General features: G+C 45.0%; 1 pseudogene; it reads left to right on the forward strand.

Moving 5' to 3' along the window:
• Nucleotides 1-26,431, forward strand: part of LOC106563293 (NAD(P) transhydrogenase, mitochondrial-like) — a 30,681-nt pseudogene extending 4,250 nt beyond the window's left edge.
• The last annotated feature ends 429 nt before the right edge of the window (nucleotides 26,432-26,860 follow it).

Below are 26,860 nucleotides of genomic sequence, written 5' to 3' on the forward strand. Positions count from 1 at the left end.
TGAAGCAGCTGGGTTTGGTTACATCTGTTATTAGCACAACGAGGGAAGACTGGTTAATCAGGGAATCTATGATGAATTTACTTGCTCTACCTCTGCAGTTCACAAATGAAATGGGCCTCAATGTTTGGTTATGGAAATTGTTTTGGAAGATATTGGTAAAATGTGAATTTTAAACCCATAGACTCCCTTTGGTTTTTGGGATTGTTGGTAGTTCTTACAACGTTGTCCTCTCTATCTGCTGCAGAATGGAAACAACCTCTTCCCAGCTCCTCTGCCCGATAATATCACAGTGGCGGCCCCTCCCAAACCCAAGAGCATGCAGGAGCTGGCCAAAGAGAAGGCTGCTGCGAGTCCCCCGTCAAGGCTACCCTGACCACCGTTGGCATGTACACTGGAGGTGAGACACACCAGCACTGACTGTCTAGACACTTCATTCATTTATACTTACATTGCCTTCCAGGGTCATGTTCAGGAGGTACCAAATGGAGGAAAACGTAGTAAAATGATTAGAAGCTACCTGGACTTAATGCTCATTTTCATTTTCTGTTCCACAATTTTTGCTACGGTGTGCCCTAATGAACACCACCCGGATCTAAGTCAGTTGTTTACTTAATTACAACGTAAGGGGAATAAAATGGCTGACACAGCAGAAAGCAGAGGATCCAGAGCAACACTACTGGCTGTCAGAATAATGGCCTCCTAAACCGAGCCATGTCATGAGTCTCTGTGAGCTTGTATGGTGGTCTCCCGCTCTCTCTTTCTCTCGCTCACCCTGACCTGGGATAACAGGACTATCGTGGGGGGTTAAAGCAGCCTGTTAGTGTTTTATTACCTTTCACATTCATTACATTGTTCTATTCTCTACTAACACTGGCAAGTCATCCGCATAGCTGACTAATGTGGGAAAGGTGAGCTGTAACCCCATTCTGAGAGCAGCACCAGCCGTGATTAGACATAAACGCTACCCTGAACTGAAATCTGTGCAGATTATTTCTATTGGTTACAGGCGGAGGCTCAGAGGTTAGTCTGTGAGAGAGAGAGAGAGAGAGAGAGAGAGAGAGAGAGAGAGAGAGAGAGAGAGAGAGAGAGAGAGAGAGAGAGAGAGAGAGAGAGAAGGCAGTAACTGTCTGCTCTGTTCTGTTCTGGAATCAGATCAAAGAGACCCAGAGAACACAGCCTTCTTCCCCAACATTCAGATAAATGAGCCACAAACTGGGTTCACACATAAATAAACACCCTGAGATAAACAAACAGGCACATTTATCTTTATGTCCCTTCATGAGTTAGTTCGCTCCGTATCTCTGTCTCTCCCCTCTGAAGCCAAGGAAGGAAGGTGCTGCCGGAACATCTTGATTTTCTGACCACCGGATCAACCATGCGAGAGGCCAGAAAGGCAAAATGGCTGAGAGCTCCTTTGAAATGAGGATTGGTCACCTAATTAGAGCTCAACCTAACCTGCCCCCCCCCCCATCCCCTAAACCACCACCAGCAGCCTCTTAGTGCCAGGAAACAGGGAATAATAAAATGTGAGATGACGAGCCCTCCCCCTGCTGTGTCTGTCTGAAGTGTTGCTGTAGCTGTTTCCCACAGACCCCTGCTCTGGTAGTGGAGACTGTAGATGGCAGGCCTGTAAACCCCATTCACACGTTCCCCCGAGCAGCTCGTTCTGGGTTGGCTGTGGTCGGCGCGTCGCCACCACTACAGTTTGGTTGCTGTAATCGCTGCCTAGCTGAAATGCTAACGGCAGCATATCTGTCTCTTGTCCTCACTTAAGAAAATTAGCAGACGACAGAAAGAGTCAGCATTTCTAGTGTGCCTCACAGGCCTCATTAAATTCATGTCAACACCTCATGGGGTTTGCAGACCTGCTATTCAGTATGGACATTGGATATGTGGTGTGGTGTAGTGTTATTAAGTTATTAATTAACTCTCTCCCTCCTTTCCCCCTCTCAGGTCTTGGCACCCGTTTAGGCCTGGGCCTGGCTACCCCCAATGCAGCCTTCACTCAGATGGTGACCACCTTCGGCCCTGGCTACCATTGTGGGCTACCACACGGTGTGAACTGGATACAGAAGACTAAACAATGGCACGTCATTATTTTGTAATGTAGTATATTCAGGAATGTATGGAGGTAAAACTACTGAAGAAAATGCATCCAGGCCTAAGATGCATCACTTAGGATTTGGTTTCAAATGAGAATTTATCACATTTTAAAACCCAGATGTTATTCATTTGATTTACTAATCTCTAAAAGGCATTGCTGTAAATGTGCAGAGGAGATTCCTTCACAGAACTAGCAGCTGATTCTCCCTCCACCTCCACACCTGCAGGTGCTCTCCTCTCAGTGATGAGTTGGCCCTAGAGGGAACAGGAAATGATTCATGCTCCTTGTAGTCTGGGTGATTTTAAAGTACTACTCTAGAGTGTGGATCCTCTTCAAGCAACTAGAAGCATAGGTCTCAGGTTCCACTCTGTGAATGCAGAAGAATATAGGCTAATAAATTATAGAAGAGGAATCTGTAATTTAATATTTATTCTGCAAATGAAAGAGAGACTGATTATTAGGCTGATACAATTGTAAATCAATGTTTGGATAGTGGCGAGAGGAAATTTCATGATTACTCAGTCCTAGTTGCAAAATACATTAATTTGCCACCATTGCAAATGAATAGTTCCTGATCATTATTAGTTGCTCTTTGCCCGCTTTCCCACCCTCCACAGCTACTTCATTAACAGGAAGTGTTACAGACGGGGTGTGTGTGTGTGTGTTCGCAGCATGTTGATTACTCTTGACACGGGCGGAAGTGACACGCTGGCTGTGATATCTCCTGCTTTCGAGGGCGATGTGCTTCATTAAGCTTTTCCTTGTTCCTCCCGGCGGCGGTAGGGCACTGCAGTCAGGGCAAGGGTCTGGGTCCAGGAACCAGGAAAGGCTTGAATGTCTTAATGAGCCCATGGTGGTCCAACATTAAAGCCTTCATGTCGCCCCAGACGCTAACTTCAGAAGAGGCATGGTGGTGGCATCCAATGGAGCAATTATCTCCCTAGACCTACTGCACAGTTCCTGTGAACCACTTTATTAGTCCACACTATACATACAGTGGCAAGAAAAAGTATGTGAACCCTTTGGAAATACCTGGATTTCTTCATAAATTGGTCATAAAATTTGATCTGGTCTTCATCTAGGTCACAAAAATAGACAAACACAGTCTGCTTAAACTAATAATACACATACAGTTACACGTTTCATGTCTTTATTGAACACACTGTGTTAGCATTCACAGTGCAGGGTGGAAAAAGTATGTGAACCCTTTAATAACTTTTTTTTTGTAGATCAGACCTGCACAACAGTCAGGAGGAATTTTGGACCATTCCTCTTTACAAAACTGTTTCAGTTCCACAATATTCTTGGGATGTCTGGTGTGAACTGCTCTCTTGAGGTCATGCCACAGCATCTCAATCAGGTTGAGGTCAGGACTGACTGGGCCACTCCAGAAGGCTTATTTTCTTCTGTTGAAGCCATTCTGCTGTGGATTTCCTTCTGTATTTTGGGTTGTTGTCCTTTTGCATCACCTAACTTCTGTTGAGCTTCAATTGGCGGACAGATAGCCTTTCATTCTCCTGCAAAATGTCTTGATAAACTCGGGAATTCATTTTTCAGTCGATGATCGCAAGCTGTCTAGGCCCCGAGGCAGCAAAGCAGCCTCATATCATGATGCTCCCTCCACCATACTTTAAAGTTAAGATGAGGTTTTGATGTTGGTGTGCTTTGCCTTTTTTTCTCCACACATAGTGTTGTGTGTTCCTTCCAAACAACTCAACTTTAGTTTCATCTGTCCACAGAATATTTTGCCAGTAGCGCTGTGGAACATCCAGGTGCTCTTTTGCAAACTTCAGATGTGCAGCAATGGTTTTTTGGACAGCAGTGGCTTCTTCCATGGTGTCCTCCCATGAACACCATTCTTGTTTAGTGTTTTATGTATTGTAGACTCGTCAACAGAGATGTTAGCATCTTCCAGAGATGTCTGTAAGTCTTTAGCTGACGCTGTAGGATTCTTCTTAACCTCATTGAGCATTCTGCGCTGTGCTCTTGCAGTCATCTTTGCAGGACGGCCACTTCTAGGGAGAGTAGCAACAGTGCTGACATGTCTCCATTTATAGGCAATTTGTCTTACCGTGGACTGATGAACATCAAGGCTTTTAGAGTTACTTTTGTAACCCTTTCCAGCTTTATGCAAGTCAACAATTCCTAATCTTAGGTCTTCTGAGATCTTTTTTGTTCTAGGCATGGTTCACATCAGGCAATGCTTCTTGTGAATAGAAAACTCAAATTTTGCGAGTGTTTTTTATGGGGTAGGGCAGCTCTAACCAAAATCTCCAATCTCGTCTCATTGATTCGACTCCAGGTTAGTTGACTCCTGACTCCAATTATCTTTTGGAGAAGTCATTAGCCTAGGGGTTCACATACTTTTTCCAACCTACACTGTGAATGTTTAAATTATGTATTGAATATAGACAAGAAAAATACAATAATTACTGTGTTACTAGTTTAAGCACACTGTTGTCTATTGATGTGACATAGATGAAGATCAGATCAAATGTTATGTCAAATTTATGCAAAATCCAGGTATTTCCAAAGGGTTCACATACTTTTTCTTGCCACTGTACCCTGGTCCCCGCACCACCCTAGTCATTCTCAGTCTCTCTGCTCACACATTGTCTCTTAGGTGTGTTCCCCACATATTTGGCATTACCTAAACCATTCCTTTTATCTTGGTCATGCAAAGAAGTGGAAACATTGAAGCCATTGGAGTTATTGTTATTGTGGTGCCAAATGTAATAAAGCTAAGAGAGCTGTTCAAGCCCAAGACGTTAGTGAAGTATATTGGAATTTCAGATTCTTAAGAGGGAGAGAGAGAAGTCTGTGTCAATCTCTGTCTGGAGCGTTGGGTTACTTTTGATGGGGAACCCTTGGTTTTGCCCAATGGCTGGCACCATCCTCATGACAGCTCTTTAACCTACCTGAAACTGTTGAGTCACAATTAGCTAAAGTCTTTCCCTTCTGAAGTCCGCCCTGAGTGGGATGTGACGAACAGACGCTTCTGGGATAACTGTCATCCCATGGGACTTCACCTTTATTTTGTGTGTGTGTGTGTGTGTGTGTGTGTGTGTGTGTGTGTGTGTGTGTGTGTGCGCGTGTGTGATCAATATAGACATGGCTGGCTGACTATCTAAGAGCTGTCTTGATAAGTCAGTGGTAGGTAGGTGGTATTGGTGTCTATTTGGTCAGGCATGTCTGTGATCTCTATGGCCTGAGTATGACGCCTTTGTTTTCCAAAAGTAACTCGCCCTCTTTTCAAGGGAGGGAAACTTCAGGTGGGGATCTGATGGCATTAAGGGTTCAAAGTTCACCTGGTGTCTAGAATATTGTGAGCAGCATGTCTCGCTTTTTATAAACTTTTTTTTTTCTCCCCAATTTTGTTGTGTCCAAATGGTAGTAACAGTCTTGTCTCATCGCTGCAACTCCCGTACGGACTTGGGAGAGGCGAAGGTCGAGAGCCGTGCGTCCTCTGAAACACAACCCAGCCAAGCCGCACTGCTTATTGACACAATGCCCGCTTAACCTGGAAGCTAGCCGCACCAATGTGTCGGAGGAAACACCGTACACCTGGCGACCGTGTCAGCATGCATGTGCCCGGTCCACCACAGGAGTCGCTAGAGCGCGATGGGACAAGGACTTCCCGGCCGGCCAAACACTCCCCTAACCCGGACGACGCTGGGCCAAATGTGCGGCGCCTCATGGGTCTCCGCCGGCTGTGACAGAGCCTGGACTCAAACCAGGATCTCTAGTGGCACAGATAGCACTGCGATGCAGTGCCGTAGTGCCACTCAGGGGGGGACGCCATGTCTCTCTTTTTGACAGAGTGTGCGAGTAAATGTTTCTAGCCTAATTGTCTGCTGTATGTATTTCCTGTGACACTGAGGCAGCGTGCAGTCACCTTTTAATTCAAACCTTGGCCTGTCTCTGTGACTAATTGTTACTGTGGAGTTCCAGAATGGGACAGCCAGGAAAAGCTCACTCATTCAGTCAGACACATAAACACATGACTGGGAGCATGTTGGCTCTGTCTGACCAGCCAGTTGTTGTGTTGTTCACTGCAGTACAGCAGGCTGCATTTGTAAGTCATTATAGGGCTGATGGTTATCAGGACTCCCTCTGCGCTCTGACATTTTCCTCATTAAGCTGTGCTGCTGTGCTCGAATGCAATGTGTAAGAAACATGCCTCTCTATACAGCACATCAAATGTTATAAAGCTTTGTTTGTCTGACAGGGCAATGGGTAGAGAAGCAATAATGTTTCAGTGTGTTGTCATTGTCATTTGACATTTGACATCAGTTCAACACATGTGGGACTAATTGAAAAACATGTCTGTAATGTGATCTAAGCTGTGCTTACTGTGTGTGTGTGTTTATTCAATGTCTGACTGCTGTGGGCGGTCTGTCTCTCATTGGGGGGGGGGTCAACATCGCTGATGAGTGACTCTGGACTAAACCAGACAGTAACTGTGAAAACAGATACTAAATAGAGCAGACGAACTCCTCTTACCTCAAAATTGGACCCCCTTTGGAGACCTTATATAAGATCTTTGAATACGTAAGATAAGTGGATATCAGACCCCTTTAGGGCCATTTATTTCACTTGACTATCTATTAAGAAACTGCTTATTGCTCCACTGTTCCCTCTTCCTCAGCTGTGACCGTTAGTTGGTCCATGGACCCTGTTCGTGACCTTCCCTAACTCCCTTTAGGTAGAAAAGAAGGAACTTCACACGTGAACTGGAAATGACTGAGTGGTCTTCAAAAGGGCCATGGCCATGCAATAAACCAGGCTTAGTCTAGCTCTGCTGAGAAGAAATGAGGGAATGTTGTTAATGGTAGTGTCGGGAAAGTCTTTGGTGCATCGTTCTAGACAGCCGCTGAGTCACTCATTCAAAGGCAAACGCTGCAGCGGTCCAGAGGTCCCAGTCTGTGCGAGGGCGCTCCAACAGGCCAGAACACTGAGCAGGGTCAAAGATCATGGCAGGGATTTAAATCCCTCATACTGGGGCATTCTGGCAGATTTGAGCCATTTGCTGTAATAACCAGTTATTATGACTCTCTCAGATCTCTTTGTACATATGTTCCAGTATGCTTAAAGTGCACCTCTTTATATATATTTATTTTCTTTAAAGAGCAGGTGTTTAATTTAGTTTTAAAGTCCCTATTGGTTTCCATTCCACATGCAACATTTCTTAGTGGTCTACCGCACCACCCATAAACCTTCAGTAACATAAAAACGGACATTCCACCATTTGTTTCCTAGCCCTTCTTCTACAATTTTTATATTGTCAAGTGAATACACCAAAAAATTACCCTCCAATTTAGTTTCAATAAACTAGCCCTGAAATTTATAGAGTACCTGCTCCTTATACAACGGGTTGAGGAATAGTTTTTTCTTCCTCTGGCTCTTGCCACAAAGCCTTTTGTATTGCCATGTGTTTTTATAGCGGCAGCACGGAAAAATCCTGTGCATGCTTTTCTTCAATATCTGCCCTTTGCATTCTTGAATCTGAATGTATTGACTCTGAGCCTCAAGTCTGAAATAGTTTTTTTAATTATTGGTGTGTTTAAGTGATTGAGGTCTGGGCTGGGCTAAAATTAGCACGTACAGCTGAAGTGGACAGATGTTAGCCACTGGATAACCTGTCTGAGTGTGGGGGTGTAGTGGCGATGTAGAGAACCCAGAGGTTGCTTTTGGAATGTAATGTGATCCGCCCCAGCAGAATGAAGTGTTCCGTCTGGTCGTTATATCAGGGGAGCGACTCCACCAAGAAACCCCCCAGCTACTACATTCACTGAGTTGGCCTTTAGGAACCTTTTGTGCGCACACTTTTAATATGTTACTCAAATATCAAATAAGGGTGCTATAAATATTTCAAATATGACCGTCTTCACCCTGTTATGCCTGAAGCGTTCCAAAAGAGTGTATGTGCAGACCGTTGTCTACCAGATTGACTTTGACTGGTTTTGTTCTCTTTCTCTCTCAGGTGGTTTCCTGGTCACCAAGAAGATGCTGGACATGTTCAAGCGTCCCACTGACCCTCCAGAATACAACTACCTGTACCTACTGCCCACCGGGTTGTTTGTGGGGGGCTATGGAGTCACCATGCAGGCTGCCTACAACATTGAACAGGTGAGCATCACCTAACCCTCACACTATGTACCACCAATCAGGTGGGCTCAGGCGTTGTGTTCATTCGGCTTTGTTAAGTAGGCAGAAAACGTGACTGAAATGGGCATGTATTACCTGAACTTTTTAATTTAGAACAGGTTTTAATTTTTTGCTACAAAACGTTTTGTAACTCTCTCTCTCTCTCTCTCTCTCTCTCTCTCTCTCTATCTCTCTCTGTAGATGATGTACCTGGGCTCTGGTATGTGCTGTGTGGGAGTCCTGGCTGGTCTGTCCAACCAGTCCACTGCACGCCTGGGTAATGCCCTGGGCACGATGGGTGTGGCAGGGGGCATCGCTGTCACCCCCTGAACTCCTGGCACAGATGAGTGCCGCCATGGCTGTGGGGGGTATCGCTGGTAAGTGTGTGCGTGCTTGAGTGTACAAAACATTAGGCATAGACTGACCATGACATAGACTGACCAGGTGAATCCAGGTGAAAACTTGTTAAATCCACTTCAGTCAGTGTAGATGAAGGGGAGGAGACAGGATAAATAAGGCTTTTCAAGCCTTGAGACAATTGAGACATGGATTGTGTATGTGTGCCATTCAGAGGATGAATTGGCAAGACAAATGATTTGAGTGCCTTTTGAACTGGGTATGGTAGTAGGTGCCAGGTGCACTGGTTTCAGTGTGTCAAGAACTGCAATGCCGCTGGGTTTTTCATGCTCCACAGTTTCCCGTGTGTATCAAGAATGGTCTACCACCCAAAGGACATCCTGCCAACTTGACACAACTGTGGAAAGCATTAGAGTCAACATGGCCCAGCATCCCCGTGGAATGCTTTCGACACCTTATAGAGTCCATGCCCCGACGAATTGAGGCTGATCTGAAGGCAAAAAGGGGTGCAACTCAATATTAGGAAGGTGTGTGTGTGTGTGTGTGTGTGTGTGTGTGTGTGTGTGTGTGTGTGTGTGTGTGTGTGTGTGTGTGTGTGTGTGTGTGTGTGTGTGTGTGTGTGTGTGTGTGTGTGTGTGTGTCTGTGTGTGTGTGTTGGATTTGCATGCTTGAATGATCTGAACCACGTATGCTATTTACTGTAGTCGACATGTGTTGTCTCCTTCAATCATATGAGTAACTGCTTACTGCTCATACTGCAGCAGTGCTGAGGTAATGGTCACCATCGTGTCTTAATCATGATCCAGTCAGGTCAATCTACATTCTTCCTGGAATCAAGTTGGAACCTAGACTAAACCATCCGTTCAGACCTTAGCCTGTTTGCTTTTCCAAATGCTCCTATTAACCCCGTCCATGTCTGCAGGGCTTTAAGAAGAACACACACACCAGAACACACACACACGGAGGTGCACTCACAAACAAGGAATTTCCCCCAAACATCAGCCATACCTGTGCCTCAGGACTGCCCGTTTCCCAGCAGTCCTTAGGGTGTGTGTCTTTGCGCACGTCTCTGTGTGTGTTGACCGGTCCTCATCCCCTCTGCCCCCCAGAATTGGGTATCGCTAGGAAGATCCAGATCACAGACCTCCCCCAGCTGGTAGCTGCCTTCCACAGCCTGGTGGGTCTGGCTGCAGTGCTGACCTACGTGGCAGAGTACATGATCGAGTACCCTGACTTTGCTACTGACCCGGCTGCCAACCTCACCAAGATCATCGCCTACCTGAACACCTTCATCGGAGGGGTCACGTTCAGCGGATCCCTGGTGGCTTATGGGAAACTACAAGGTGAGGACGGATGATTGTTATTGGGAATAGTGATGCTTTATATTTGAGTCCTATGTAATTCTATGGGATTGGGGAGGTGGACGTGGGATGTTGTTTTTGTTGGGAGCTGCAAGTGAAAAAGGGTAGGAAATCCTAGGCCAAGCACGCCATGAGTTTTTACGGTTCCACTTTGACCTACATTTCCTGTCTGCAAATGAGGCAGTTAAAGCAATACATATATTCATTATACATATTCATCATCATGGCCCATTGATTTGATTAATTTGTCCATAGATGTTATTATTCATACACTATATACAAACGTATGTGGACAACCCTTCAAATGAGTGGATTCGGCTATTTAAACCACACCCGTTGCTGACAGGTGTATAAAATCGAGCACACAGCCATGCAAGAGCCATAGACAAACATTGGCAGTAGAATGGCCCGTACTGAAGAGCTCAGTGACTTTCAACGTGACACCGTCATAGGATGCCACCTTTCCAACAAGTCAGTTCGTCAAATTTCTGCCCCGCTAGAGCTGCCCCGGTCAACTGTAAGTGCTGTTATTGTGAAGTGGACATGTCAAGGAGCAACAACTGCTCAGCTGCAAAGTGGTAGGCCACACAAGCTCACAGAACGGGGCCGCTGAGTGCTGAAGTGCGTAGCGTGTAAAAATCGTCTGTCCTCAGTTGCATCACTCACTACTGAGTTCCAAACTGCCTCTGGAAGTAACGTCACCACAATAACTGTTCGTCAGGAGCTTCATGAAATGGGTTTCCATGGCTGAGCAGCCGCACACAAGCTTAAGATCACCGTGCACAATGCCAAGTGTCAGCTGGAGTGCTGTAAAGCTTGCCGCCATTGGACTCTGGAGCAGTGGAAATGCATTCTCTGGAGTGATGAATCACGCTTAACTATCTTGCAGTCCAATGGACGAATCTGGGTTTGGCGGATGCCAGGAGAACACAACCTGCCCGAATAGATAGTGCCAACTGTAAAATTTGGTGGAGGAGTAATAATGGTCTGGAGCTGTTTTTCAAGGTTCGGGCTAGGCTCCATTCTAGACTATTCTGTACTTCCAACTGTGTGGCAACAATTTGGGGAAGGCCCTTTCCTGTTTCAGCATGAGAAAGCCCTTGTGCTCAAAGCGATGTCTATACAGAAATGGTTTCTGGCCTGCGCAGAGCCCTAACCTCAACCCCATCGAACACCTTTGGGATGAATTGGAATGCTGACTGCGAGCCAGGCCTAATCGCCCAACATCAGTGCCCGACCTTACTAATGCTCTTGTGGCTGAATGGAGCAATGTTCCAACATCAAGTGGAAAGCCTTCCCAGAAGAGTGGAGGCTTCTATAGCAGCAAAGCGGGGACCAACTCCATACTAATGGCCATGATTTTGGAATGACATATTCAATGAGCAGGTGTCTACATACTTTTGGTCATGTAGTGTATATATATTACACGCAGACATTTTCCTGCGTTTTCAGGAATGTTCTGATCATGGGCACCACATCTCAATTTAGACAGCTTGGGTTTGATCCAATAACCCTCTGGTCAGTAGTAGACCAGTAGACCAGTAGTGGTCTGGGTCCTTCAGGTTGATGCCTGAGCGTCTGTACCCGAATCTGCACCCCTCCTCTCAGTCCCCTGTCCCAGCCGTGCCACCCAGGCCCCCCTGCTCCAAGCTAGGCCAGGCGGAACCTTTCCCAGTTTGGCACTAATTAGCCCCACCGCCCCCAGTCATTTTCCACTTGTTCCCGAAAGCTGGAACGCATTATCCCAGGGAGCGTTCCCACTCCACAGTCCCACTGGAACCTGGAAAACCTGCTCCGATAAAAGATTAAAACGTCCATTTTCCACAAAATGCACATTTCATGCTAGATACGTTTTTCTTGTTATTTTCTTTTGCATTTTGTTTTTCAGTTGTGGGTTTGTTTTGTAAGGCTTTCAAAATGAGGAAAAAAGTTAATGAAACATTACAATGCGTCCCATATCACAGGTGGTGGAATCCAGATGTTGGCTCTGTTCATTTGATTATCAACATGTATTCAGTTTCAATTAAGCATGAAACAGCCTCATGAACACATTTCAGTCTCTGAAATGAAAATCAATTCTCTGTTATCTTTCTACCTGCCTGCCAAGGCTGAATTAGTTCAGGGATAAATGTCCAACTCCCTTTTTAATCCATACAGCATGTGTGATAGTAACCTCCTTGGATAATAAATAAAATGCTCACTTTCAGATTGTTCCTCAAAAGTGGATGAGGACTGAATACTTGTAAATGAAGGCCATAATAAATTAGATGGGCAACTCATAGTAATGTCCTGATATGCATTTAGCTCTATATGTCCATGCCTACAGTCTTTCTTCTCCTCCTCTCTCCAGGTGTGCTGATGCTATGAACACTGGGCTGATGGTCTCCAGTGGGTGCCTGATGATCCCCTACATGCTGGAACCCAGCTACCCAACAGACTCTGTCCTCTCTCTCGGCCGTCATGGTACGACCTACATGCCTACATGGTAAGTAAGCCTCTACCCTAATCAAATAAATAGAATTACTGGGACGGACATCCCCATTCAAATCAATGTTTTAAGTTATGAGGGTGCAGTGACATTTCTATGGTTTGAAAGTCTTTTCCTGTTCTACTAATTCTATATCTATGGCCCTAATATCCACCAACCTGGACTGACCTGTAATCTTTGAACTGATTCTTAGAAATATGATGGAAGTCGTACCTCCTTTTGAAATCCTGTGCTCTAGCCCATTTTAGGTAGGCTTAAGTTCAGCTATCCTTCAATAAAAAGCACTCAGCTCACAATCCTGCTCCACTGTTGGCCCTTAAGGAGAGTTTTCATTGGAAGCATTAACCACAGGATCAGTCCATAATAAGATGATAGATGGAAGGTAAACTAAGATGATGAGGTTTTGAAGCAGCGCTGAGAGAAGGTGGTTCTGGTTAAAACCGTTGTGAATGTTGGCTGCTCAGGCCTCCGTGTGGTTTTTGACGTCGGATAAATCAACAGATATTCATTTTTTACGTATACAATATCACACCACTCTGACTGAGAAAGGTGTAGCTAAACAATCACCTGTGCCTGAGCGTGAATGTCTTTAAAAGGAGATCTGATATTGTTCAAGTCCTGCCCTCACTGTTTGTTTGATGGAGTGTATCGTTGCATAATGTGAGGTAGCTGGCTCTGGTTAAGAGCCTTTCCCTGAGTTAGGGATCTTGGAGAGTAACACTAGGATGATATCATAGAGAGCACTTGAAATGAATACTCCTTGTTTTGACAAACACCTAATGCACTGACTGAGGCCCACTGCGACCTGATAGGGGCTAAATACACTACATTTCGACAGCCTGATCAGATTTCTCTGTTTACCATTCAATAATACAGGTTGTCTGCTTATGCCCACATGTTTCAGGACAATGCAAACGTGTGAGTTTATTTAGGCCAGGCCTACTACACATATGACACATGTTCTATGTATACCTTCTTTAGTATGGACAACATATTGAATTTAGCAACACATGAATGAATTGTCTTGTTTTATTAATCCCACTGCCATATCCACCTTCAGTCTAACGGTAGTCTTGCTCTTCTAGGGCCTGACGCTGACAACAGCCATGGGTGGTCATCGCGGTGCTCAGCAGCTACTCCGGCTGGGCCCTGTGTGCTGAGGGTTTCCTGCTCAGCAACAAGCTGCTCAACATCGTAGGGGCCCTCATCAGCTCCTCAGGGGCCATTCTCTCCCGCATCGTGTGTGGTAAGTAAGTCCATTGGTCTGTATTTTCGAAGTGTCACAAATCCTATAGAACAGGGGTATTCAACTCATACCCTACGATGTGTGGAGCCAGCTGGTTTTCTGTTCTACCTGATCATTAATTGCACATACCTGGTGTCCCAGGTCTAAGTTAGTCCCTGATGTAGAGGGGAACAATGAAAAACGCAGTGGAACTGGCTTTGAGGTCCAGAGTTGAGTTTGAGGGCTATAGAATGATTAAAGTATGGAGCCTATAGTCCTTCCGTCTGTCTGTATTTAGGAAGTGTCATACATCAGACAGAATGGGTTAAATAGGTCGCATCAGCTCATAACCTACATGTCAACCTTGAAGATGCTAAAATGTGCATGAGGCAGTTTCTGTGCTTCCAACGTTCTCCACTAGGAGGAACTCTAACTGTACTTAAATCCTTCTTGGCTGCATTGACTGCCTGAAAGAAACTGGGTTCACTGAAAAATGCAGATGACTCAAAAAGGCTGAGCAGCTTTTGATCCTATCCATCTCTGTATTCCCCCTCCTCTCTCTCCTCTCCCCCTGGCTAGGGGCTAGGCCATGATCTGTTCCCTGGCCAACGTACATCATCCACTGGGTCAGGCAAGCCCATGGAGATCATAGGAACGTGGACCAGACTGTCAAAATGATCAAATACGCCCACAACATCATCATCACTCCAGGTAAAGTAAAAACCCAGCAACACACACACACACACACACACACACACACACACACACACACACACACACACACACACACACACACACACACACACACACACACACACACACACACACACACACACACACACACACACACAGCATTAACACAGTGATACTTACACACACCGGAGCACTGACAGGGCAGGTTCATGTAAACCACCCACCTACACAGGGTTCAACTGACAAATGTTTTTAAGACCTAGAGAGTAAGTGCGTTGTGGCCAAAGGTCTTGTGCAGAAAGTAGAAAACATGGTCCTTTGCCATCCACATTTTTCAGAAATTCCAAAACTTTTTTTCTATGTTTAGCTAACCTCTGTTGACCTTGTTACATCACCAGTTAATTTGCTCAACTTCATTGGGGCACCTTTCAAGTAGGGCCCGTCAGGCATGCAGGCCCACTCTATCCCGAGGTGGTCCAAGAGCCTGGGTCGTGTTTTGGAGTAGGGTTTATTGAAACTTTGACAGACCTCTGTATAATCTCACTCTCTGTCTTTCCACTCTCCCACCCTGTCTGAAAACCCGTCCCCTGACGACGGCTCTCTGCACATTTCTTCTCCAACCTAGTGGCGACGTGAACTGTTGAGTGAGAAGTCAGCTTTATCTCTCCTGCCTGGCAGTGCAGCCTCAACCTGTGCTGGTCTATACAGTATGCTGCTTCCAGAGAAAATAAGGGGGGAGGAGAAAATAAGGCTATTTTTTTATGGGTTTTAATATGCAGTACCCATAGGGCTCCAGCCAAAGGTAGTGCACTGTAAAGGGAATAGGGTGCCATTTGGGACACAGGCCCAACCTAGTGGCTGGCTCTGCTCTGCTCTTCTAATCAGCCTGGTTGTCTGTGGCTCGGCTTGACCTCCTGGGCCAATAAGTGTAATGGCCTCCAGCAAAGCTTATGGCTCTGTCTGTCCTCTGTCTGCGTCGGCATCTACTTTGTTCTCTACAACAGAGAACTGGACCATTATGGGCAGACAGGACGAACAGATGGAGGGGCGATGAGATGTGGGAGGATGAATAAAGAGAAGGGGAGAAAGGATGATGAACGTGGCACTCCAGAGTAAACAGGCGTGCGGGGCCAAGCACAACAGAGATGGCTCCTTCATTTAAAACACACCGCCACAGGCAGTCCAGCCTCCAGCCATCCAGCAGGGCTCAACCCTACGGTGTCCTGACCCAGCCATGGACCTAGACAGTAGACGATTAGACCCTATCTATCTAACATGGATCTACACCATGGGCCCATGGAGACAGTGGGGGAGATGTTACTATATCTATTGTGGAGGATGTTCTGAACTTCTAAAGTGCACAGTTGTCTAACTGACTACTGCAAACCCAGACTTGTTTTTCTATCCAGACATCTTCTCCAAATGTAACTAAATTAGCTGGTGTTTGTGTGCCAGGTAGTCCTGCCAGACTGAAAGGTGATCCTCAGCTTCTAAGGCCTGGTATTATGGTGCGCTGTTCCACAGTTGCTCTCTGTGTTGTCAGTGGGTCCCAGATTCTCCTGCTGACTGCAGTGCACTCCACTACACCAGGCCCAAGCTGGAACCGGAGCCGTCTTGTTTTGCTTTTCACCTTTCCTATAATTGGACCAGTCACAGTCACTTTGCTTGATTGACATCAGTGGAAACATTTAAGATTTTTTTTTTGATAAACACTGGCCTTGTCTGGACGGGGTTGTTTTCGTTAGGAGAAAAGCTTGTGTTTGAGAGTCTGCATGAAAAAGTTGAAAATCATTAAGGAGCTAGTGTGGACCGTAGTTATGCTCAGCGCAATATGCTGTGTTGAAAGCAGAGTATTTGACGGCTGTTGTGACAGGCCTATCAGACATTGTAAACAGCAATTGAGGCTTTAGATTGTCCATTTGCTGTGAATTGCTATTGCTTCTCTTTCTTGGATGGTGGTCATTTCAGTAAGAGGCTTCTCAACTCTGCACGGGGCAGATGAAAGATAAGTGTTGATGGTCCTTGTTGTGTTTGACTGGCCTAGATTGACTTTGGAATGGTGAAGACCAGTGAATAAAGGCTTACTTGGTCTTTTAAGTTAGAAATGTCCTGTCTACCACATGTACTGGAGCAATTCATGTGCACTTGGACCTGATCAATAAACGTGTAAGAATATCCCAATATCTTTTTTTTGGCTATAAGTACAATCATCCTTAAAGGGGAAATCTGCAGTTGGAAAACCAACAAAACCCACACCACGCCACTTGTTTTTGGTAAATGGCTGAGGGATGGAGCTGGATAAATGGAACCACTCTCAAATGTATAGGCAGAGCTATGGATGCAAGGACTGACCATCATGAGATCAGAATTATTTATTATTTACATTGTTCAAGACTCAATATATCATTTATTTATACATCTAAAAATGGATGTAGCAACTAAGGATTCTAGCTTTAAGAGTAACATAATTGATTGATTGCTCCAGAATCCTGCACATGCTCCCACTTTACTGCTTCAGATAAAAGGATTGAAATCATTTCACGACTGATTCTTTTTTTTCAGCCTTGATGTCCTTTATTTATTTTACGGTGTTTGTTTATTGTGTTTTAAAATAACAGGCTCAATTATTTCACCTCCGGTCTTGTTGAAATGAGAGGAAAGAGCTCCCACTTGTATTTAGGATTATTATCAAAACCATATTCTGCTATTTGAGACAATACATGCAGATAAACTAGGTTAGTACACTTGTTTACACCTGAGCTCTCAGACGTCCTCTGTTCCTATGGGGATTCACTGGTCCTGTAAAATTATACTCTACAGAAAAACTCTGGACTTCCCTATTGCTGGGATGAGTTGGTTTGAATATTTTTCTTGTTAGATTTTAAATACCTGGTGTGTCAAAAATAAAAACTGAGAAATAACATTTAAGCAAATATAATTGATTGGTTATTTCCTAAATGTTAAATGTGTTTATATAAGGATTATTTAATTTTTTGAAGCACGTTTGATAGGGCTTTATGCAAATGTTTGTGTTTTTAGCATCAGAATATCAATATCCGGGTAAGAATCTCTGGGATTGTCCGAGTTTTTTTGCTATTTATACAAGCATTTTTGATCACGGTTCACAGATGGTAGTCAGTTTTGGACTTCTATTAAGATGTGCCAGTCAAAGTCCAGGCAGACTGTGTTCTGAAGCTTTATTGTGTTCCCTCCTTTTTTCGTACATTTTATACAGACAGCAGTTGACAGGTTTTCATAGCAAATAAAAGTAGAGACTCAGGACTAGAAAATACTATATCATACACTACAGTTGAGGAACAATGGGAAAGTCATTCTGCTTTGAAAGTTGATGAACTTGTAACCTCACTTTTGAAAAAATGGCCTTTGAATGTTTTGGTACACCTACTGGAGAGCTCTTCTTTGTCTACACCCATTAAGCATCATTCACTCCCTCTTAAGCTTTAGCCCCACCCATCTCTTTAACGGTTGATCCGAGTGTTCTGTCCTAACAACAGTCAAGCACCCAAGCTAACTGGCTAACTTTGGTTAGCTTGCTAGCTACTTCCAGACACAAATGAGAGAACAGCTCATTTTGACCATTTTACTCACCCTAGCAGAGCTGGTTAGGCTGTTTTTATGTTATCCAGAGCATTGGTGACTTCAGCTGTACTGATGGCAACAATTTAATTACGCTTTTTTGCCAACGTTTACTGACACCGGGCATATTCAACAGGTGTTGAGCGTTCATAAATTCATCAGTTATTCTGAGCTCTGGCACACTCAGACGAGAGTGCTCTGAAATCGGAGTAGATAGCCAGAGCGAATTTACCAGCTATGTCTATCAACAGCTGTCACAGTGACATCATGAACATTCTATTGAAATGGATACTTGCATAGAAGAGTCTTTTGTTAAGAAGACATGTAGCTAGCTAGCTAAAAAAATTAACCATAATCCCAACTCATGACGTTACTACCCTGAATGAATCTGCAGGTAGCTAACCGACCAGGTTCAATGTTAGCTAGCTAACATTAGGCTATAAATTGCAAAGCAAATGGCTCTGAGATACGAATAATAATTCTACACAGATCATACACGTAACGTTAGCTAGCGAGCCAGCTAATGTTAGCTAGCTAGGTTAATGGTTCGAATCCTCGAGCCGAGTAGGTGAAAAATCTGTCGGTGCTCTGGAGCAAGGCACTTACCCCCCTAATTGCGCCTGTAAGTCGCTCTTGATAAGAGCGTCTGCTAAATTACTAAAATGTAATGTAAAATGTGGCACTCCTTTCTTCCATCATGGAGTGCTTGAGAGGCTAGTTTAAGGATCATGTCACCTCCACCTTAGCTGACACCCTAGGCCGACTACAATTTGCATAGCACCCCAACAGATCCGCAGATGATGCAATCGCCATTGCACTGCACACTGCCCTATCCCACCTGGACAAGAGGAATACCTATGTAAGAATGCTGCTAATCGACTACAGCTCAGCCTTCAACACTATACTGCCCTCCAAGCTAGTCACTAAGCTCAGGGCCCTGGGTCTGACTTCCTGACGGGCCAACCCCAGGTGGTGAAAGCAGTCAAAAACACCTGTGCAACGCTAATCCTCAACACGGAGGCTCCTCAAGGGTACGTGCTCAACCCCCTCCTGTACTCCCTGTTCACCCATGCCACACACGTCTCCAACTCAGTCATCAAGTTTGCTGACAACATAACAGTGGTAGGCCTGATTACCAACAGGGAGTGGTGCCAGGAAAATAACCTCAATGTCAATTAAGTGAAGTAACTGATCGTGGACTACAGGAAACAGCAGAGAGAGGCTGAAGAAATTCATCTTGGCCCCTAAGACCCTTACGGACGTCTACAGAGGCACCATCGAGAGCATTTTGTCAGGCTGTATCGCCGCCTGGTACGGCAACTACACAACCCACAACCGCATGGCTCTCCAGAGGGTTGTGCGGTCAGCCCAACGCATCATCTGGGCCACACTGCCTGCACTCCAGCACATCTACAGCACTCGGTATCACAGGAAGGCCAAGAATATCATCAAGGACCTCAGCCACCCGAGCCACGGCCCGTTCACCCCACTACCGTCTAGAAGGTGGAGACAGTACAGGTGTAATACTGTTTTACATACTGTCTTACCCACTTTATACAGTACCTTCAGAAAGTATTCACACCCCTTGACTTTTTCCATATTTTGTTGTATTACAAAGTGGGATTCATTGATTTCATTGTAATTTTTTTGTCAACGATTTACAGGAAAATGTTTACGTGTAAATGTTATTTTTATTAAAACACTATCTTGATTAGATAAGTATTCAACCCCCTGAGTCAATATACACTGAGTGTACAAAACATTAGGAACACCTACTCTTTCCATGACAAAGACTGACCAGGTGAATCCAGGTGAAAGCAATGACCCCTTATTGATGTCACTTGTTAAATCTACTTCAATCAGTGAAGGAGACAGGTTAAACTCCAAGTACAGTTAGGACACATGGAAATTAATTTTCTTAGGCATTAATCATGCAAACACATTTATTTTTTTGTGGCACAGTGTCTGTAAGATTGAAACGTATGCTCTTCTGTTCTCTATCCATGAAATTAGTCCACTGCACCACCAGGATGGAGCTAGTTTCCATGTTTGTTTTTTTTACTCATACAAAGCTGTTCATTTTTGTCTATTCAAACAAACCCCATTTCAAATGAAACAAGCACTCATTAAGATCAGGTGTGGCCAATTAGTGGGCACCCAACCCACCTGAACACACTTAACAAGATGAAGGATAGAGTTTTGTTGACGCTGAGAACGGAATGTATATGTTTTAAAAAAGTGACCGTCTTTAAAAAGCAATGAATCCCTTTGAAAACTTGTGTGGCATCGATATGAGTTAGAAACAGTTATTCTAGTGTCCAAATTGACTACAAAGTGTAAATAGGATAATTTTCCTAATAAAGTCAGTCTCGTCTAAAACTGAACTTGGAACATCCGTGCGTCACAATGGGTAAATTGAGTTTGGGTTTTGATTTGACGATGTACATTTGCCCACTAACATGGGGTGAACAGCTTTAGTGATGGCTCTCTTTCCAATAGCATAGACCGTGAGATAGACCTGCCCAGCCACCCGGGTTTGTTTACATAAGACAACACGCTGCGCTTTTTTTTAAACTTGAGAAATACTGCACTAAACACCTTTGTTAGATGTAAAATTGTGCAACTAAAACATCCTCTGCAAAAACTTCAAAAATAATTACAGATTTCAAATTTATCTTAGATTCATTCTGACGATTTTTAGGAAATGAAATAGACTTCAGACTACAGTGTCTCGTGGGGAACAAACATCATTAACCAAATGCGGAATCGGCAAGGAAACACCTCCTAGACTGAAATCCCATTTTTCTAATGCGCAACAGAAAAGACACGTGCCAATCGGCATGTTCAGTGGCTCTTTAAATAATTCTTAGAACGTTCTTTGAACATTACTAATGTTTTCATGGAAAGTTTTCCGAATGTTCTGAGAGCATAACTTTAAATAGAACCATGAGGAAACCTGTAGGAAACGTTATGCTGAAGTACTGAAATTCCCACCTAAGAAACCTATGGTTCTCAGAATGTTATGTGCTAGCTGGGAATGGACCTACTGTATACAGTATGTTTTTCTGGCCTGCAAATTTATTTGGACAAACAAATCTGTACTATTTTGAAATCGCGATGTGGCCCTCGAGCCAAAATGATTGCCCACCCCTGCCCTAACCCCTTCATTACCCCTGCCTTGCCAAGGCACCACTGGGGTGATGAAGAGGTAAAGCCAGGAGGGGAAAGGACAGGGTTGAGGCTAACTGTGGAGAGAACAGAGGAAGGTGAAAGAGAGGAGAGTGAAGGAGAGCAGCGCAAATGTAGGAATAGGCACACCGGAGAGAGGAAAGAGAAGGGAAGGGAATAGGCACACCGGAGAGAGGAAAGAGAAGGGAAGGGAATAGGCACACCGGAGAGAGGAAAGAGAAGGGAAGGGAATAGGCACACCGGAGAGAGGAAAGAGAAGGGAAGGGAATAGGCACACCGGAGAGAGGAAAGAGAAGGGAAGGGAATAGGCACACCGGAGAGAGGAAAGAGAAGGGAAGGGAATAGGCACACCGGAGAGAGGAAAGAGAAGGGAAGGGAATAGGCACACCGGAGAGAGGAAAGAGAAGGGAAGGGAATAGGCACACCGGAGAGAGGAAAGAGAAGGGAAGGGAATAGGCACACCGGAGAGAGGAAAGAGAAGGGAAGGGAATAGGCACACCGGAGAGAGGAAAGAGAAGGGAAGGGAATAGGCACACCGGAAGCTTGTGTAATTTTCCTTCATTCGTTTGATCTGGGGTTCCAGCAGCTGCTGCTACTTAGAGCATTTGCAGTTGATTAGAGGGGGAAGTGGGTGGCCAGAGAGTGGCCAGATTTTGTAGTCCTGTCCCCCCTCCCCTTCCCTCTCGGCTGGATAATTGGGTGGGGGTGTTAGGCTGCTATGAGGGCGGGGCATGGGGCTGCCACTGTTTGGAGCCCCAGAGGTGGATATTGCTCCTAATGTATCTGTAATGTAATATAATTCACACAGTGTGGTGTTGCTCTGGTTAGCCTCTCTTGTAAAGGCCACGCCCCCTCCCTCTCTCCCCCCCATTTCAACACTGCAACATGTGCACTGCATTGCATTACATGAAGTACCTAACGGGTTAACTCCACACACTGCTACACACGAGGGTATTCAAAGTTCCTAAGGCAACTGTGGGTAACAGCCGTGTGTGTAAATTGGGGACTGATTCATAATGGCAGGAGATCACAGAGGGTCTGGGTCGAGCAGGAGAGGGGGAACGAGACACCTCAGGCAGTATGAGTAGAGTGCAGCTGCTCTGATCTCTGCTTTTACTCGCTGGTCATAAACCTGCTGCTCCAGTGTGTATCCGTAGGGCCCTCTCGTCCTCCGTCCTTAACCCATTTCCCCTGCTTCTCAGGCCCTTTATGACCTCTGACATTAACCTAAACTGCCCCCGGCACTAACATCATGGCCCCTCCATCTTGTACTTCTGACTCAACTTTTGTCAATAGCCAAACTATTGTGATACATTTAAACTACAAGGGTTTTCTCACCCTTCTCGTCCTTGTGATTTGCCATATAGATGGAGGTGAATAAGATGTTCATCCTTCTCTCTTTCCAGTTTGGTATCCACCCAGAATGCCTGGGCAGCTCAACGTGCGATTGGCCGAGGCGGGCGTTCCCTATGACATCGTGCTGGAGATGGAAGAGATCAACGAGGACTTTGCTGGTATGTTTGGTTTCACCTACTCCTGTCCCTTCACGTGTTCACCTCTCGTGTTTCGGGTCTATAGACAATATGCACCACATTTTCTCTGTGGTTTGCTGTGATCTCTTTTTCTATGTCTCAGAAACGGACCTGGTTCTGGTAATTGGTGCTAATGACACGGTGAACTCTGCAGCCCAGGAGGACCCCAACTCCATCATCGAATCCATGAAGAGTGAACGAGTATACACTTCAAGGGGGAAGAAAAGGTAGGGAATGGGACTGCAGCCCCTGTCAAATGTTGACTGTCACAGAATGGCTTGTTGGAAGTTGAGCTGATTTACTCCGGCTCTCCAAATGGTGAAGAGTAGTATTGGAGCGGGTAACTAACATGGGCTCAGAAGGAAGCTATTCGTCTTTAGTTCTGTTCAGGTCCTAGACTTCCAGATTCACCGAGTCCACAGGCCAAATCCTTAGAGGGGGACGGGGCCTCTTTCTATGTACAAACACTTGCGTTTGCACACACGCATGCACCCTGTACTCTTTGTTACTGAGGCAACAAGGCCCTTACCCAGGTGTACTAGCTCCAGCAGGCACAGATCTCACACGGCTTCCATTAGCGGTGACTCGCTCCCTCTGGAATGATGACATTTTGGAGCATCCGAGTGGAACTTTTCCTAAATGTGGGATTCATATGCCTCACCACCCCACTTTAAAATGCCTTAATTTCTACAGGTTCCCTTGGGAAATCAGAGTTTGTGAGCTTTAATACTACCAGCACCCCAGCCCTCTACTATACTGGGCTGTATTAACATGACGTGTGCGTTTATATCCCCCGGACCTGCTGGACTGTTGAAAATGTTATTTTCATTGTTCTTAAGTGACTCAGACACTTGAATTAATAACCTTCCACTTGTGGCTCATGTTTATATGACGCTGTGTGGGGCCGTTCAGGCTGTGGTGTGGATGGGTGTGCTGGGCCGAGCTGTGTGTGTAGTCTAACTGTAGATATAAACAAACCAGGAAGGGCTCCTCAGTGCCACCATAGCCAAGCTTGTCAGAGCAGACAAAGGGCATTCCTCTGGTACAGTACCCTCGCCTTGCCTGGCGGACGGTTAGGTGGCTGGTGATTCACTGGTCCAGGCCTAGCCCGACTGTGCCATAGCCACATCCTCTGGTGCTGATTGCCAGACTGAGATTACCTCTGTTTGCACCCTACCCCTGTCCCAAATAAAACCATCTGTCCCATGTATTATGGATGAGGAGGTTGGGAGTCTGGACTGGGATGCCCTGCCTAGAGAGGCCGGCTAGGGTAGGCCTGGGTGTCCCAGACCCAGACCCTTACTCTAACCCCGACCTGAAGCACAACCATAGTGGGAGTGATTTACATTCTTCTCTCACAGGAGGGTGTTTGAGTCAGTGCATGTTTGTATGTGTGTGTTATTAAGAGTAGTGTTTGTGGGTGGGGCCGCGCCATGGGAACACTACACTGTGTCTTGAGTCACCTAGCCACTACTGACCCTTTCCTGCCTCTCTGAGTAGATTCGGACGGTCCGCCTGTTGATTTTTGGGTCTCAATATGACAGCGGTTCTGTTCCAAGTATCTTTCAGCGTGTCAGATAGCAGGGAATAAAAGTCTAGTGGTGAGAGCACTACTCTGGTTTTACTTATTCAATTATTGTGCTGCGTTCTGTGCCTCCAAAACACATGCTCACAATCACGGGATGCTCCAATCCATTTCCCAGGTCTCTCTCTCTCTCTCTCTCTGTCTCTCTCTCTGTCTCTCTCTCTCTCTCTGCCTCTCTCTGCCTCTCTCTCTCTCTCTCTCTCTGCCTCTCTCTCTCGCTCTCTACAGACACTAATGATGCTTAATTTTGTAAATGGCCAACACTTAAATGCCCATTAGTTGTGGGACAAACTTACTCTTCTCCTCCAAATGGAGCCCTTCCCCCTACATCTTCCACTTACATGCAGGTGCATGCAACATTTAAAGCCCTGTTGAGGTATGTTCATGGATCAGTGTTAAATGTTTACCAAACTAGACAAAAAGAGGTGCTATCACAGTTGGGGTAGGCTTATTTACTATAGCATGTTTAGTTTCAGAAAAAAACTGTTATTGCTTTTGATTATTTGTAAACATACAGTGCCTTCAGAAAGTATTCATACCCCTTGACTTTTTCCACATTTTGTTGTGTTACAGCCTGAATTTAAAATGGATTAAATTGAGATTATTTTCTCCCTGGCCTACACACAATACACCATAATGTCAATGTGGACTTATGTTTTTCAAAATTGTTTTAATTACTACAAAGATACAGGTGTCCTTCCTAACTTCGTTGCCGGAGAGGAAGGAAATCCCTCAGGGATTTCACCATGAGGCCAATGGTGACTTTAAAACAGTTACAGAGTTTAATGGCTGCGATACAGTAGGAGAATTCTGAGGATGGATCAACAACATTGTAGTTACTCCACAATACTAACCTAACTGAGTAAAAAGAAGGAAGCCTGTACAGAATACAAAGATTCCAAACCATGCATCCCATTTGCAACAAGGCACTAAAGCAATTAAATGTTTGTCCTGAATACAAAGTGTTCTGTTTAGGGCAAATCCAATACAACACATTACTGAGTACCACTTTCCATATTTTCAAGCATAGTGGTGGCTGCATCGTATTATGGGTATGCTTCTAATCAGATAAAGAAAAAACGTAATGGAGCTAAGCACAGACAAAATCCTAGAGGAAAACCTGGTTCAGCCTGCTTTCCACCAAACACTGGGAGATGAATTCACCTTTCAGCAGGACAATAACCTAAAACACAAGGACGGCTCTACACTGGGCTCCCAAGTGGCGCAGCGGTCTAATGCACTGCATCTCAGTGCTAGAGGCTTCACTACAGACCCTAGTTCCAGGCTGTATCACAACCGGCTGCGATTGGGAGTCCCATAGGGCGGCACACAATCGGCCCAGCGTCGTCCGGGTTAGGGTTTGGCCGGGGTAGTCCGTCATTGTAAATAAGAATTTGTTCTTAACTGACTTGCCTAGTTAAATAAAGGTTAAATAAATAAATACACATAAAATACACCGGAGTTGCTTACTAAGAAGACAGTGCTTGTTCCTGAGTGGCCGAGTTACAGTTTTGACTTAAGTCTGCTTGAAAATCTATAGCAAGACCTTAAAATGGTTGTGTAGCAAGGATCAACAACCAGTTTGACAGAGCATGACGAATTTTGAAAATAATAATGGGCAAATGTTGCACAATCCAGGTGTGGTAAGCTCTTAGAGACATACCCAGACAGACTCACAGCTGTAATCGCTGCCAAAGGTGCTTCTACAAAGTATTGTCTCAGGGGTGTGAATACTTAAGTAAATTAGGTATTTAATCAATGCATTTTGCAACAATTTCTAAAACATGCTATCACTTTGTCATTATGGGGTATTGTGCGTAGATGGGTGAGAAAAATATATATTTAATACATTTTGAATTCAGGCGGTAACACAACAAAATGTGGAATAAGTCAAGGGGTGTGAATACTTTCTGAAAGCACTGTAGGATCGAACAATGCATCAGGCGTTCTTTCTCGGTTCTGTGAATGGCTGCAGTCTATGCTGAGCCCCTGTGTCCATGTCTTTTTAGGTGGTTGTATTGAAGCGTTCTCTGGGAGTGGGCTATGCTGCATTGGACAACCCCATCTTCTACAAGCCCAACACAGCTATGTTGCTTGGAGATGCTAAGTCGACCTGTGATGCTTTGCAGGCTGAAGTCCGCAAGGCCAGCTAGTGAGCCGTGGCTGGTCCAGTAGGGCTCGGGCCTGTCTGACTGAGCAGCAGGTGGGATGTAGAGGTGGTGCAGAGGTCCAGGGCACCACAACACATACACCCAGAGGGAGAGAGTAATGGGCACAAACAAGCTAATAGTTAGACATAGCATTAATGTATTGATGTTGTCGTTTTCCTCTCCTGGCAACAAGTTTTCCTCCTCCCTTTTCTTTCTGAACAGTTGTTTGCTCTGATGATGAGCAGGTGTTCTCTTCTTTCTTAGATGTTTGTGACAACATTGTTGACTATTTTATTCTCAGCCTCTTTATCTAAAGTAAGAAAAAAACGGCAAACAGTGTCACACTTTTTAAACCGCAGTTAGATTTTTGTATTTGACCAAGTGTCAAAATCGTTTGCGTTTAGCTCCTTCTGGCTTAGCAGCAACTGTTGC

The sequence above is a fragment of the Salmo salar genome, chromosome ssa01, assembly GCF_905237065.1.
Source record: "Salmo salar chromosome ssa01, Ssal_v3.1, whole genome shotgun sequence".
Classification (NCBI taxonomy): domain Eukaryota; kingdom Metazoa; phylum Chordata; class Actinopteri; order Salmoniformes; family Salmonidae; genus Salmo; species Salmo salar.